Genomic DNA, 14,034 nt, shown 5'->3' with positions numbered 1-14,034 from the left:
CGTTCCCTCCATGGCAATTAGGATGTGACCGCCACCCTGGCGGTCACATCCTGTATGTTTTACATTGCGGCGGGTGCTGCTTGAAGCAGCACCCGCCGCAATGTAAAAAATGAAAGCAGTGCATTTGCATGCACAAAGCGGCAGGCACCGCTCGGTGCCTGCCGCTTCGTGCACGCAAAGGCAGGGGGGTACCATAGGTACCCCCCATGTGCACCCCCCACGCAACCTTTACCCAGGGGGCCCATAACGGACCCCGAAAATGAATGTCGGTATGCTTTTCCACGGCGGAAAAGCCGCCGTGGAAAAGTATTACTTTCCCTACATCCTAATATGGCTGGCAGTGTCTGATAGACACCGCCAGCCATGCTAGTGCTTTTCCGCCGTGGTTGCCTTCCGACCGCGGCGGAAAAGTGGAGGACAGATTGTGAGACCCACCAGCCATCCTAATTTGGCGGTGGGTCTTTCAGGCCTCCTCGGCGGATTCCCCGCATACTCCGGGCCGGCGGTGGCTCCCGCCGGCCCGGAGTATGCGGGGAATCCGCCATCATAATGACCCCCTTGGTGCTGTTTCTAAGACCAAAAATGCCTCCTCATGTCCGAAATGAGCGTGAGAATGCATTTTGTGTTAAGAAATAATACTAAATACAACAGAGCACGAATAGTGAGAGATACCATCTACGTGCGCTTGCTAATTGTGCTCTTGGGGTTCTCAGAACATTCTACCAGCATGTAGCGCTGTTTTGGTAGCATATTATGCCCCCACATGTCCAAAATGGGAGCAAGAAGGCATTTTGATCTAAGGAACAGCACTAAATGTGCTCTTCGGGTAGGATTTTCCCCAACTTATTCCCAGCATTTAGTGCTATAGCTTAATGTAAAATGCACAAGTGCTTCCAAAATGGGCGCGAGGATGCCTTTTGCGCTCAGAAACAGGGCTAAATTTGCTCTCTTGGTAGGAATTTTTACCCGCTAAATTACTCATAATTATGCAAGCAGGAGTAATCATGGGATAATCAGTAATTACACGTCAAAGAGTAAAACAGAATTACTGAAATTACTCCAGTATATTTTAAGTTTTAGCCCGGGTCTAGTTGAAATGAGAAAATTATACATCACCACCATCCCACCACCATCAGCCCGTCGGTGGGGGTCCGCCCACTGCATTATAATGGCGGGCGGATGGTTGGTGGTCGAAGAGACTGACCGTTGCGCATCCAACGGGTTCAAGGAGCCCGTCGGTGCATCAGAAGGACTTGAATTCCTACAACAATGGCAGTGCCTGCTCAGGCACCGCTGTAGAGATTACAATGTCCCTTTCCACCGGCCATTTCAAGGCTGTAACCTGCCATGAGAAGGCAGGCATAAAGGGACTTTGATGGCCTCTAGTTGGCCCCCTTCCCACTTGCTCTCAGCTTTAGGTTCTGTTCTCACCACATATCCCTGCATCATGTGGCAGACACCGCATGGTGCCTGCGACATCAGTAGAGATATGCAAAATGTGTATTTTTGGTACAGCGGCGTGTGCTTGCAGCCCGCAGCACATACCTTAATACAAAACATTCACATTGTGACCGCCTTGTAGGCGGTTGCATCGTAATCTGTATGGCGGAACTGCTGACAGCTAATCAGCCAGTCCCATTCCCAACAGGATGGAGGTCAGATGAATGTCTGTCCGCCATCATAATCAGGCTCTAGGTGTCAGAAGTTTCCTTTCCTCAACCCATTGGTAAGAAGAATAAAAAAATTACAATTCTTCATTGGAGATTCTGTGCTGTACTGTAGACTGCGATTCTACAACATGCACTATCATGATTGTCCTGTTTTGTTTGATGATATAAACTGAAGAAAAAAAAAATTAAATTCTGTTTGGGAAAAATGTTGATATTCTCAAACCTTAGATATTAAGAGATTGTGGGTGAGCTTGTTAATCAAAACTGAAAACAAATTCTACATTTTAATAAATATAAATGCAAAAAACAAATCCAGGCTTGACTCTTAGATTAATCAACTCCTTGATCTGCTGAAGGTTATCATCTGTAGATGGTGATTCACATCTTCCTTTGATTTTATGTAATATCCTAAGTCTGCAGCTCCAACTGCTTGCATGCCACAAAACTGTACAATATTACAGGAGCACATATCATATTCAAACCAACATATATATATGTTTCACCAGTTGTTTATCATCTCATGTATGGTAGGTAACTGAATGGCATTGAATATACAGACATTAGTATAAGAGACAAAACTTGATTAACATGCTTGTGAGAGGCTTCACAGACCAATTGCATATTCCACAATACAGTTTTCCCTCAAGAAATAGTATAGTCTTTCAGTTTATCCAACATTGTTTAGTGCTTTCTACCTAGATAAGTTTCCGTACTTGCTTCAAAAAGATAATTGAATAAATCAGTACATGCAAACTGCAAGGCATAGGCCTCAGCGCTAAAAATAACAAATTAAATTACCAAAAAGGAACTGTGTTGTTTCCATTGTCTTTTATTGGATTTACAAGTAATTCTGTGAGTCCATATTTCTTAAAATCGGTTCATGCACAGAGGTAAAGCTTCTTAGTCACAACAGTAGACATATACACTCAAAACAGCCAACACGTGTTTCGTCATAGGGGCACAATCGCCTCAGACTTCCTTAGAGCTGAAAATAAATAACTGTGCATCAGATACTAATCAAGATCAAATTATTATGATTCCTTCACCTGCCAATAGACGCAAGAACCAAAAACAAAATCTCTCATGATGTAATACAATATCAATAACACATAATAAACAAGCATTTGCAATGCATCGGTCTCTCCTTTGGGATCTTATAAGTATACAGCAATGCAGCATATTAGCCTGGGTGCTGAAACATCTACTATTGTTTAATATGGAGGGAAAGGAAGCACCAAACTGCGTAAAACGCCAAGTATGGGCACACATGTAAAGAAATATTGTCTTGTATGACACTGAAATAATGTAAATGACACATATAAGCAATTTGAAACCTTGGCAGCTGTGTAGAGCCTGACTATATAGGGACATTTAGTAATCACTTGAGGTACTGCACCCTCATATATCTAACAGGGAAATGTTATCTGCAGGAAGCACAATACTCAGTGGAAAAGTTGCATTCCCACTAACCTTTGCTAAACAGCAGCCACGATTTCATTCTCGCATGATTACATTCTTTAAAAGTATATCATGTGATAATTTTGTTTTCAGCTTTGTTTATTATTTATATTTGAGATCGTTTAAGGTGCATTTATACCCCGGTAACATTGGTGTGATGTACGTTTTATCTGTAATTTTCTCGGAACATTAACTGGTTCCATAATGGCAAGCCTTAATTTTAAAGCTGGGCCACAGCAATTTGGGTAAAGAGCACGTCATTCCGTGCGTGCAGTTGTCATTAGACCACGCGCTACCCTTTAATATTGTACTTTAGAAACTTTAGGTTTGTGGTAGGGTCACACCACCCACGAAGCCACAAATTAGGGGTGTTCTGACATTTGCTGACCTGAGCGTCGGAGTGGACACTTGCCGATAATTATTCCTGTTACTCGCCCTCCAGGACTGCTGCTGAAACGCTGCCTCGCCGCTGCTGATCCTGCCCTGTAGTCCCCCCGCCACAGCGAGTACAACCAAGCGGCCGCCGAGTGGGGGGACTACATTTCCCAGCGGGCGGTGCGCAGGACACGCCAGGGACGCGCCAGGAGGCGCTTAAAAATAACGTCATCACCGGGGGAGCGGGTGTTCTGACATTTGCTGACCTGAGCGTCGGAGTGGACGCTTGCCGATAATTATTCCTGTTACTCGCCCTCCAGGATTGCTGCTGAAACGCTGCCTCGCCGCTGCTGACCCTGCCCTGTAGTCCCCCTGCCGCCGCGAGTACAACCAAGCGGCCGCCGAGTGGGGGACTACATTTCCCAGCGGGCAGTGCGCAGGACACACCAGGGACGCGCCAGGAGGTGCTTAAAAATAACGTCATCACCGGGGGAACGGGTGTTCTGACATTTGCTGACCTGAGCGTCGGAGTGGACGCTTGTCGATAATTATTCCTGTTACTCGCCCTCCAGGACTGCTGCTGAAACGCTGCCTCGCCGCTGCTGACCCTGCCCTGTAGTCCCCCCGCCGCCGCGAGTACAACCAAGCGGCCGCGAGTGGGGGACTACATTTCCCAGCGGGCAGTGTGCAGGACACGCCAGGGACGCGCCAGGAGGTGCTTAAAAATAACGTCATCACCGGGGGAGCGGGTGTTCTGACATTTGCTGACCTGAGCGTCGGAGTGGACGCTTGCCGATAATTATTCCTGTTACTCGCCCTCCAGGACTGCAGCTGAAACGCTGCCTCGCCGCTGCTGACCCTGCCCTGTAGTCCCCCCGCCGCCGCGAGTACAACCAAGCGGCCGCCGAGTGGGGGACTACATTTCCCAGCGGGCAGTGCGCAGGACACGCCAGGGACGCGCCAGGAGGCGCTTAAAAATAACGTCATCACCGGGGGAGCGGGTGTTCTGACATTTGCTGACCTGAGCATCGGAGTGGACGCTTGCTGATAATTATTCCTGTTACTCGCCCTCCAGGACTGCTGCTGAAACGCTGCCTCGCCGCTGCTGATCCTGCCCTGTAGTCCCCCCGCCGCCGCGAGTACAACCAAGCGGCCGCAAGTGGGGGACTACATTTCCCAGCGGGCAGTGCGCAGGACACGCCAGGGACGCGCCAGGAGGTGCTTAAAAATAACGTCATCACCGGGGGAGCGGGTGTTCTGACATTTGCTGACCTGAGCGTCGGAGTGGACGCTTGCCGATAATTATTCCTGTTACTCGCCCTCCAGGACTGCTGCTGAAACGCTGCCTCGCCGCTGCTGACCCTGCCCTGTAGTCCCCCCGCCGCCGCGAGTACAACCAAGCGGCCGCCGAGTGGGGGACTACATTTCCCAGCGGGCAGTGCGCAGGACACGCCAGGGACGCGCCAGGAGGCGCTTAAAAATAACGTCATCACCGGGGGAGCGGGTGTTCTGACATTTGCTGACCTGAGCGTCGGAGTGGACGCTTGCTGATAATTATTCCTGTTACTCGCCCTCCAGGACTGCTGCTGAAACGCTGCCTCGCCGCTGCTGACCCTGCCCTGTAGTCCCCCCGCCGCCGCGAGTACAACCAAGCGGCCGCCGAGTGGGGGGGACTACATTTCCCAGCGGGCAGTCCGCAGGACACGCCAGGGACGCGCCAGGAGGCGCTTAAAAATAACGTCATCACCCGTGTCGCGGGAGCGCCCGGGGCTAAGCCCCGGCAAAGGGCGGGCCCTCTGTGGCCCTCAGGGGACAGAAGGAGACGGGACGGGCCACCCCCCTTTCTTCGCCAGTACCCTGGGTCACAGCACAAGGTGAAAGTGTTTCATCTGATTTCTTCATTGCATGTGAGGCCTGTTATAGCTGTTAAGTCTTGCTCTTTATAAGAGTCTAGTATTCTATTTGTCCTCCCGGATATTTCCTACATGATGACTAAAGTAAGAAAGACTCCTGTGGCCACAAGATCGTCGACTAGAAATAAGACTGTTCCATCTACACCTTTACCGTCGCTTACAGCCATTGACTTAATGTTACAAAAGACTATAGGTGTAGTTGCAGATGCTATTCAAAACACGGAGAGGCATCTCTCAATGACTCCAAATATGTGTTTTCCCAATCTTTCACTGCATACTACCGCCAATAACAATACTGTGGATTCCTCTATTAATTTAGAGGAATCTCTTTTGCTGCAATCTTTTACAGGGTTACCTAGTGGCCAAAGTAGTAGGAAAAATGCACCATTAGCCTCACCTATACCAGTAAATAGCATAGAAGGAAGTCCCTTGTTTACTTTCAACTCTGGGGGTAATATGTGCTTGTCTCAACCAGGAATTATTTCACTAAATTCTCCAGGGGATGTTTTTGTCGAAAGTTCGCCTCTTGTAAATATAACAGCAGTAGATAAACCACTTTCCCCTAAAAAGACAAAGCGATGATACGGGAAAAAAACTAAAACTAAATCTATAGTGAGGAAAATATACAGACCACTAGGTATCCATAAGCCCTCAGCAAAGGATGTATGGTTAAACTTTAGACTGGCTAAACCACTTACCGGAACATCTAATCTCACTACAATGTCTTCTAACCAGGGCGTATCATTGCCCAATGAAACACAGCCAGAGTACACCAAAACTCACATAGACCAGACAAGTCAGACCGAAAGGGCAAGTTCGTCAGATAAACTATACTTGACAGAACTGGAACACCTAGTTAGATCCTTCTTGCAACCTTTAAGCGATAGAATTATTAGTATAGAGCAAACCTTAGTGAAGCTTGAAAAATCCCCAAAAAAGGACACTACGAGCATATTAAAGATTCTTTCTGCACCCATACCGAAGGATAGCTCTCTACCATCTAACGGCAACCATAAGCAATCTAACATTAAAAAGACACGAGTCAAGAATAATACTCAAAGTGATAGCTCTAATTCGTCATCTACCCCTTCTATGGGTGTTACAGTTCATAACACCCCAAATTTGCCTTTATGTGCAAATACCGATTCAGCAGTAGCACCGACCCTGCCCACTATCTCAGAGGGTTCTACAACTGGTAGTGATGAGAGTGAATGGGCTGCGGAAGGTTTACCCCCTGACCCACTCGATGACCAGGCTGAGTCTCAAAGGCCAATACCAACACAAAGTGCAGCCATAAACACACGACCAGCACAAACACCTAAGCTGACACAACCAAAAAAAGTCACTCACATTAATCTCCCTCCTGAATCCCTCTTATACACCATAGTAATGATTGGTGTACCGCAACTAGAAGTGGGCAAGATAGAGAGTTATGGGGACTTGAAAAATAAAGTGAGTCATTGGTTAACCGCCCATAGACCGATTCCTCCCCACATTAGTGGCAAAATAACAAATGTTAGGAGGGTCGACTGGGTGGGTCACAGATTTAAATCCACTGAGGGCGACTGTATTGTCGTCAACTTCAAGGATAGTCGTGTGGCAAGGTACATCACCGGCTGGAAGGATGGCCCGATTAGCAGCTTGATCCGTACCATGGATCTAAGTTATTTTTATCCCTCAAATGATTACAGTTTAAATAAAGCGTACCCATATCCCATCCCAGAGCAGGAGAAAACTCATGACAATCTTAATCCATATCACAATGGAGTAACCCCAAGGAATCGTGGTCACTAAACTGCAGAAGATCAAAGACAGTATAGGAGAGACATACCCTGGGAGACTAGACAGGTTACCCACCCAGTAACCTATCAAGAGAGATGGGAGGCTTCACATGGGTCGTATCACCACCGCTACCATTCTCAATTAACATACCCCAATACCTACTACAATGTACCTATTTCAAACAGGTTTGATGTTTTCTATGATCAGAGTGGTTTGGAGGGGGTCGACTGACTTCATGCTGCCCCAGTCATACCAATGCCTACTGGTCATATGCAAAGTAAACCTGTACAGGGGGAAATTAGGGCTGCACATACACAAGCAATAACTGTTCCCTCTCTGACCGCTGAATTAGATAACAATAGCCAGGTAGAGCTAGACGTAGATTCCTTAACGGATAGCTCCGTATCATACAAGCACAATAGTATATTGCATGATCTGCCCGAGGCTCCTAATCTTCTTCCAATCCAGGCAGAACTAAACCCTTCTAGAACAAAAACTCCGGGAAACATACATGTAGAACAACTTAATCAGTTACCAGAACCTATAATCAAAGAAGTTGCTCTTGGAATAGAGTCGGGTGATTGTAATGTGAGCTTAGTCTCCTGGAATATATCAGGTTTGGCTGATAAAATATGTGATTCCGCTTGGTTGGCATTTGTTAAGAAATATGCAGTTATATGCCTCCAAGAGACATGGATGGAAGATAATAACGCCTTTATTGAGGGTTACCAAAGCTTTTTTACACCAGCAGCTCCCTCAATTAGTGGAAGAGCAAAGGGGGGCCTGGCTACCTTCATTAATCTGGCACTTTGCTGCGAAATAAGTAATTGTTACCACGCAAATCGGAACATTCAAGTGCTCGAATTGAAGAGAAGCAAACATGCCCTGACTTTAATTAATTTTTATAATGCTATAAATAGTCAAGGTGAATGTAATATATTGTCTTTGAATGAGATGCTGAGAAAGGGCGCAAGTACACTGTCACGAAACGTACTGATTGTAGGTGATTTTAATGTACACCCATGTGGTAACCCAGGAGTTACCCCTATGGGATCCCTGGGGTGTAACAGTGTGGATGGTTTTCATTTCGCTCATTCCAGGCGTGGAGCTTATCTCAACGACCTGGTGAATGAAAATAATCTAACTGTAGCCATGTCCATGGTTCCCGAGTCCAAGGTCTTTGATGCCCCCACATTTAAAGTTTCAGGCCAGGGGTCTTTTATAGATCACATACTATTATCTGCAGACCTTGTCAACTGGGCCTCCAGATTTACCATTCAAACGAATATCTACAGTGATCACAACCCCTTAACCATCAGACTGGGTGGGGGATTATTTGAACAGCGAATGAACTGTGAAGACCGGGGGACGTTAAGATGTATTAATGGCAAACGTCGATTGAAATGGTCAATGGTAAATTATGAGAACCTGTACACCGAAATTAATAAGTCATGTGGTGAGGATCTTGCGGCATGTGTGTCACCATCCACATCCCCAGAGCAAACTTTGGCTGGTTTTGAGGCTGTGGTATTATTAGTAGGCTCTATGTTAACAGCTCCAGTGAGGGGTCAAACTAGAAATAATCCTAAATGGTTTGACCATACCTGCTCTAAGGCAAGCAGATACTTGAGAAAGGCGCTAAAAACCAAACCCAGAGATCCAGGCCTAATTAAAAACTTGCAACTGATTTACAAGAAATCACTTGCTAAACGGAAAAAAGAAATTAAGGCTTGTATCTGGGAGTCTCTACTTGACCCATCAGTTCTGGGCAATAGCAGCAAATTCTGGCAAATTATTAATAAACCTCTGTTTGACAATCCTAGTGACACAGCACTTGGCACTAATATCCCAGAGGAGGACTGGGTCACTCATTTTAGTGCAATCTTTAAAAGCAATGAGCAACAGGCAGAAAATGTTTTTTCAATTCCTACGGAGAATTTTTTGTGCTTTTCAGTTAATGAAGTAGAAAAGGGTATCCAAGGGTTAACTAGCAATAAGGCCCCAGGCCCGGATGGCTTGCCTCCGGACCTTTTTAAATCTTGTACCTCATTATGGGCCCCTGTCCTTACTGCTGTAGTAAATGCAGCCGCGGCCTCTGGGTGCCCAAGGTCGTGGGGGTTATCGACCATAGTGCCCGTGTTTAAAAAGGGCGATCGTAGCAGCCCGTTATGCTACAGGCCAATATCTTTAATCAATTCTGTAGCCAAAGTGGTAGGGGGTATAATCTTGAATAGGTTAACCGCATGGGCAAATGAAAATTATGTTATATCCCCAATACAATATGGCTTCAGACCGGGTCACTCGACAGTTACCCAGTGTCTGAATCTATACTTGATTTTAGGTAAATACACCTTGGCCAGGCAGGGAACCGTCCACATGGCCTTTATGGACTTATCGTCCGCATTTGATTGCGTGGACAGAGGCAAATTATGGGACACCTTGCTAAAGATGGGTGTAGAGCAGAATCTAATTAATTTTCTGGCTGACCTGCACTCCGATACAAGAGCTAATGTTCGATATACTCAAGACCTGAAAGTGACGGGGGATATCAGAATCAACTGGGGTGTTCGACAGGGGTGTATCCTGGCTCCATTCCTCTTTAACTTGTATATCAACGAGTTGGAGGAACATCTGTTAAAAACAGGAGCCGATTACCCCTATGTAGGCCGAAAAGGCGTTCCCGTTCTGCTCTACGTGGACGATGCCGTCCTTATTTCTAGGACAGCAACCGGCCTCCAGACACTTTTAAACTCCTTCTTTGATTTCATGGCGTCCCGATGCCTAAGTATTAATAACTCTAAGTCCTATGCTATGAAGACATGCCTAGGGTCACGAAAATCTAATCTAGTTAGCATAAATGGGGAAAAAATTCCAACCACCAAAACTTTTTCATACCTTGGGGTCCTTCTTGATCACCAATTATCTTGGGGTCCCGCTGTTCTTAAGAAGAAGGGCGAGGTAACCCGTGTTAATGCGGCCATACTTGGCTTCGCGAGAAAAATAGGCAATAGCCCGGTGGCTGCTATACTTAAACTATACCAGGCCAAGAGTGTTGCCGTCGCTTGCTACGGAAGTGAGCTCTGGGGCTACAGCCAGGTGCAGGATTTGGAGGTTGTAGAAAATAATTTCCTGAAGAAAATACTGAGGCTGCCAAGGGGAACAGGAAAATTCTCAGTACACGAGGAGCTAGGTGTACCCTACTTAAGTGATAGAATAGCAGCTAATCCCGTATTGTGTTGGTTGAACTGCTGGCTTAACAACGACATACCTCTCACCCATGATATATTAAAAGAAGCCTTAACATGGGATGGTAGGTTCAAGGTCCCGTGGCTGAAGTATATCAATGATCGCCTTACCGAAATAGGACGGCCTGATCTGTTTTTAACCCCAACCCCTATTACTAAATCAGATGTCATTTTTGTGAAAAACACATTTATGACAACCAGGTATACCGCCCGGGAGGAGGTTGAGCTGCAGAAGGACAGTGTTAGGAAACATGTTTTACTTAAAACCTGTCTACAAATGGAACCATATCTATCATGGCCCATGACTGGCTATGAACGTTATCTACTAACAATGTTCCGTTTTGATCTGTTTCATCTCTTAGTGGCGGTACCGAGTGGGGCCCATCAAGGTCAGGTGTTGCCAGCTTGCGGCTGCGACAGAAAGTCTCCGCAAGATCTGGCACACTTTTTATTTATTTGCCCTTATTATCCAGTACCTCGGGGGCTATATCTAAAACCTTGCCTCAAAAAACTGAAATTTGCACAGATTAAACCAGCACTTTACTACCTTCAACTTTTGAAATGTGATTGCACTTTATTTGTTTGTAGTTTTCTGAAACTAGCAATTACTTTCAAGAAAAGTATGGAGGGATAACTATGCTGCTATTGCCGTTAGGTATTTTGAACTTTTTTATCTTGCTGTAACTATTTATATTTTTTAAAATGTTTATTCTGCCTGTTACTTCTGTTATATATTGTTTAAAGAAAATCGTTGTCTCATAAATGAAATGGTTGGATTGTTTTTAACTGTATGTTTATGAATTGTGCTTTTATGATTGTAAGGTTTACAATCAAATAAAGTTATTTGAACTAGTGGATATAATTTTTAACAACTGGAGGATTGTGCTTAAAACGATGGAGTGCTCCTTCTCTTTCAGTGTGTCCTGGCAAGCTGTATAGAGCCTGACTATACAGGGACATCTAGTAATCCCCTGAGGTACTGCACCCTCATATATCTAACAGGGACATGGCGTCTGCAGGAAGCAGAATACTCTGTGGGAAATTTGCATTCCCACAATGCTTTGCTACACAGCAGCATCAGTTTTGTTCTCGCATGATTACATTCTTTAGTAGCATATTGTGTGATCATTTTATTTGTAGCTTTGTTTATTATTTATATTAGTGAATGTTTAATGTGCATTTATACCCCCATAACATTGGTGTAATTTAAGTTTCTTGTACTATTATTTCTTCTTTCGTTCACTGTACACCGTGTAAGCACTAACACCAGTAAAGGGGCCATTAGCCATAGGTGTGCCCAACAGGTAAAAAGGAGGTACATAAAACACCATAACCCAATAGCATGTAAGATATTTTGAAAAACACACTCAAAAACAAATTGGAAAACTGAGGCAGAGACTCCCTCACTAAAACATATACTGCATGTCTCAACAAGACAGCGCATGCGCTGCCTAGGCGAGACTTAATAAGTATGTATTAATCTCATCCCACTTACTATATTTGATAGCATGTCAGACTAATAAGAAGCCAATGGAATACACACAAGGGGCCATACAGTATGTCTTGATGGACATCAAACCCAGAACGACATTCTTGTAACCTAGTAAAGAATATACCAAATAATGTAAATGATGCAAAACTTTAAAAGTATTAGAATAAATCCCCACCTTCTTTGTTCAGATCAAACTAAAAACTCTTCTTTAATATTAGCTCATGTAATTGCTTTTGGAATGTGGTTTATTATTAACTGCAGGTAGGTACCTGCAGCTAGAAATAACACCACAATCACAAATAAAGTCTAGTCAAGTCTCAATAAATTAATCCTTGCTCAACCATTGGTAGCTTGGCTCACGAGCAGTCAGGCTTATCTTAGGAGACAGGTGTGTAAAGCATTTAATATTACCAAAACAGTAAATAAGCAAGACACAATACGCAATAAAAATCTAATACCAATTTATAAAAATAGGGAATATTTTTATGATTAAAATTACACCAAAGACAACAAAAATTCAATGTAGGGTACCAGAGATATGAATTTTTAAAGATTAAATGCAAAAGTGTTTCCTAGCAACAAAAAGTGAAAAGGACCAATCATGGCTATCTGGTTGTACTTCACCGAGACCACGTCAAAGTTCCAGGCCAACTATGATGGAGCATGGGTAGAATACTTTGGGTGGTTGGGGCCATTAACATTTTTACCATGGCACTTAGTCACTTTTACGGTTCTTTTTCCGTCTACATCAAGCAATCTTCCTCAGCAAGCCCAATTACAGTTCAACAAAAGTGGCCTGCTTCAGCTCAATGCCTCTGTGACTCCTGGAGGTCTTTCCCTTCATCATCAATGGTGAAGAGCTCTGAAGCTTTCAGCAGGGCAAACCTGGTTTTCTGACCCAGTCTCGGTTTGAAATCGCCAGCTTGACTCTTGTCACGGTTGGTGAACCTATGGAGCTTTTTACCAAAAGCTGTCCAAATGTTCTCACACATCTGGATTATCTTCCAGATGGTCTCTTGCAGGTCTCTGAGGGTCCACAACACCAGCCAGGGGTCCAGGAGCTCTTAGTTGCCTCTTGGAGGTGTGGGTCTACAATTCCCAAAATGCAACCATTCAGATTATTTAAAGTCAAGGTGAAGCTGGTCAGCTGAACTTAATTTTCTACCTGTTGGTTTCAAGGAGTCTACTGCGTAATCTTTAGAAGCAAGGCAAAGTCTTCTTTTGTGAAGCCCAGAGTGTGTAGCAGAAGCAGTCTTTGTGAGTGCAGTCCTGTCTTGGTACAGAGCACGGGTTCAGCAGGGTGGTCCTCATTCTTCTGATGTTTGTAAACAGGGATCTGAGGTGCTGTGTAGCTCTCCCATATTTAAGCTTCGAGGCTGGCAAGAAGGGGGAACCAATACCAATGGGGTTCAAGTTCCTACCCTCTATGATGATCAATTCCTTAGAAGTGTGGCAGATTTTTATCCCAGAATGCACTAATTACAAAAAATCTAAACTGAGAAAATCTCTCTTGGAGGTTCAGGTCTGGCTAACCCAACTCACAGGTGCGGCTAACTTTTCCCTACACTGCCCTTCCTGCACCTCTCCAAATTCAATTACAGAGGCTCCCATCTGGCTGGGGTGCAAGAAGTGGGGAAGGGCCTTGTTCCTGTATTATCTGCCTTTCTCCCTTTGAAGATAGTTTGGCTACCCAGTGCGCAATAACACAAGTGATGCAGGTGAGTGTCATAAACGGGTCTTACACAGAAGTGGTTGTAGAGCATAGTTCTCTTTTGTGTGTGATATTAGGCCATTTGTGACGCTCATGAGTAGAGCATGCTTTGACACACACAGTAATAGTGGGTATCAATAACATGCTTTAATATGGAAGCATTGTAATGCTGCTTAAAGGGCTGAATGGACTTGTTAACTACTTCGATGCTCATGACGGCTCCAGGCCGTCATGAGTCACTGTAGTCGTGTGCTCATGACGGCCTCAGAATGTTGCTGCCCACTCCGCCCACGCACTATTATTTCCCCGCCTGTGCGGATGAATTAATCAGTGGGCGGAGTGCTGATGAGTCCAGGCAGTCATGAACACACGCATAATGTGACTCATG

This window comes from Lissotriton vulgaris, chromosome 12, assembly GCF_964263255.1.
Source record: "Lissotriton vulgaris chromosome 12, aLisVul1.2, whole genome shotgun sequence".
Lineage (NCBI taxonomy): Eukaryota > Metazoa > Chordata > Amphibia > Caudata > Salamandridae > Lissotriton > Lissotriton vulgaris.
The sequence above is the reverse complement of the archived record's forward strand: the minus strand, read 5'-3'. Positions refer to the sequence as shown.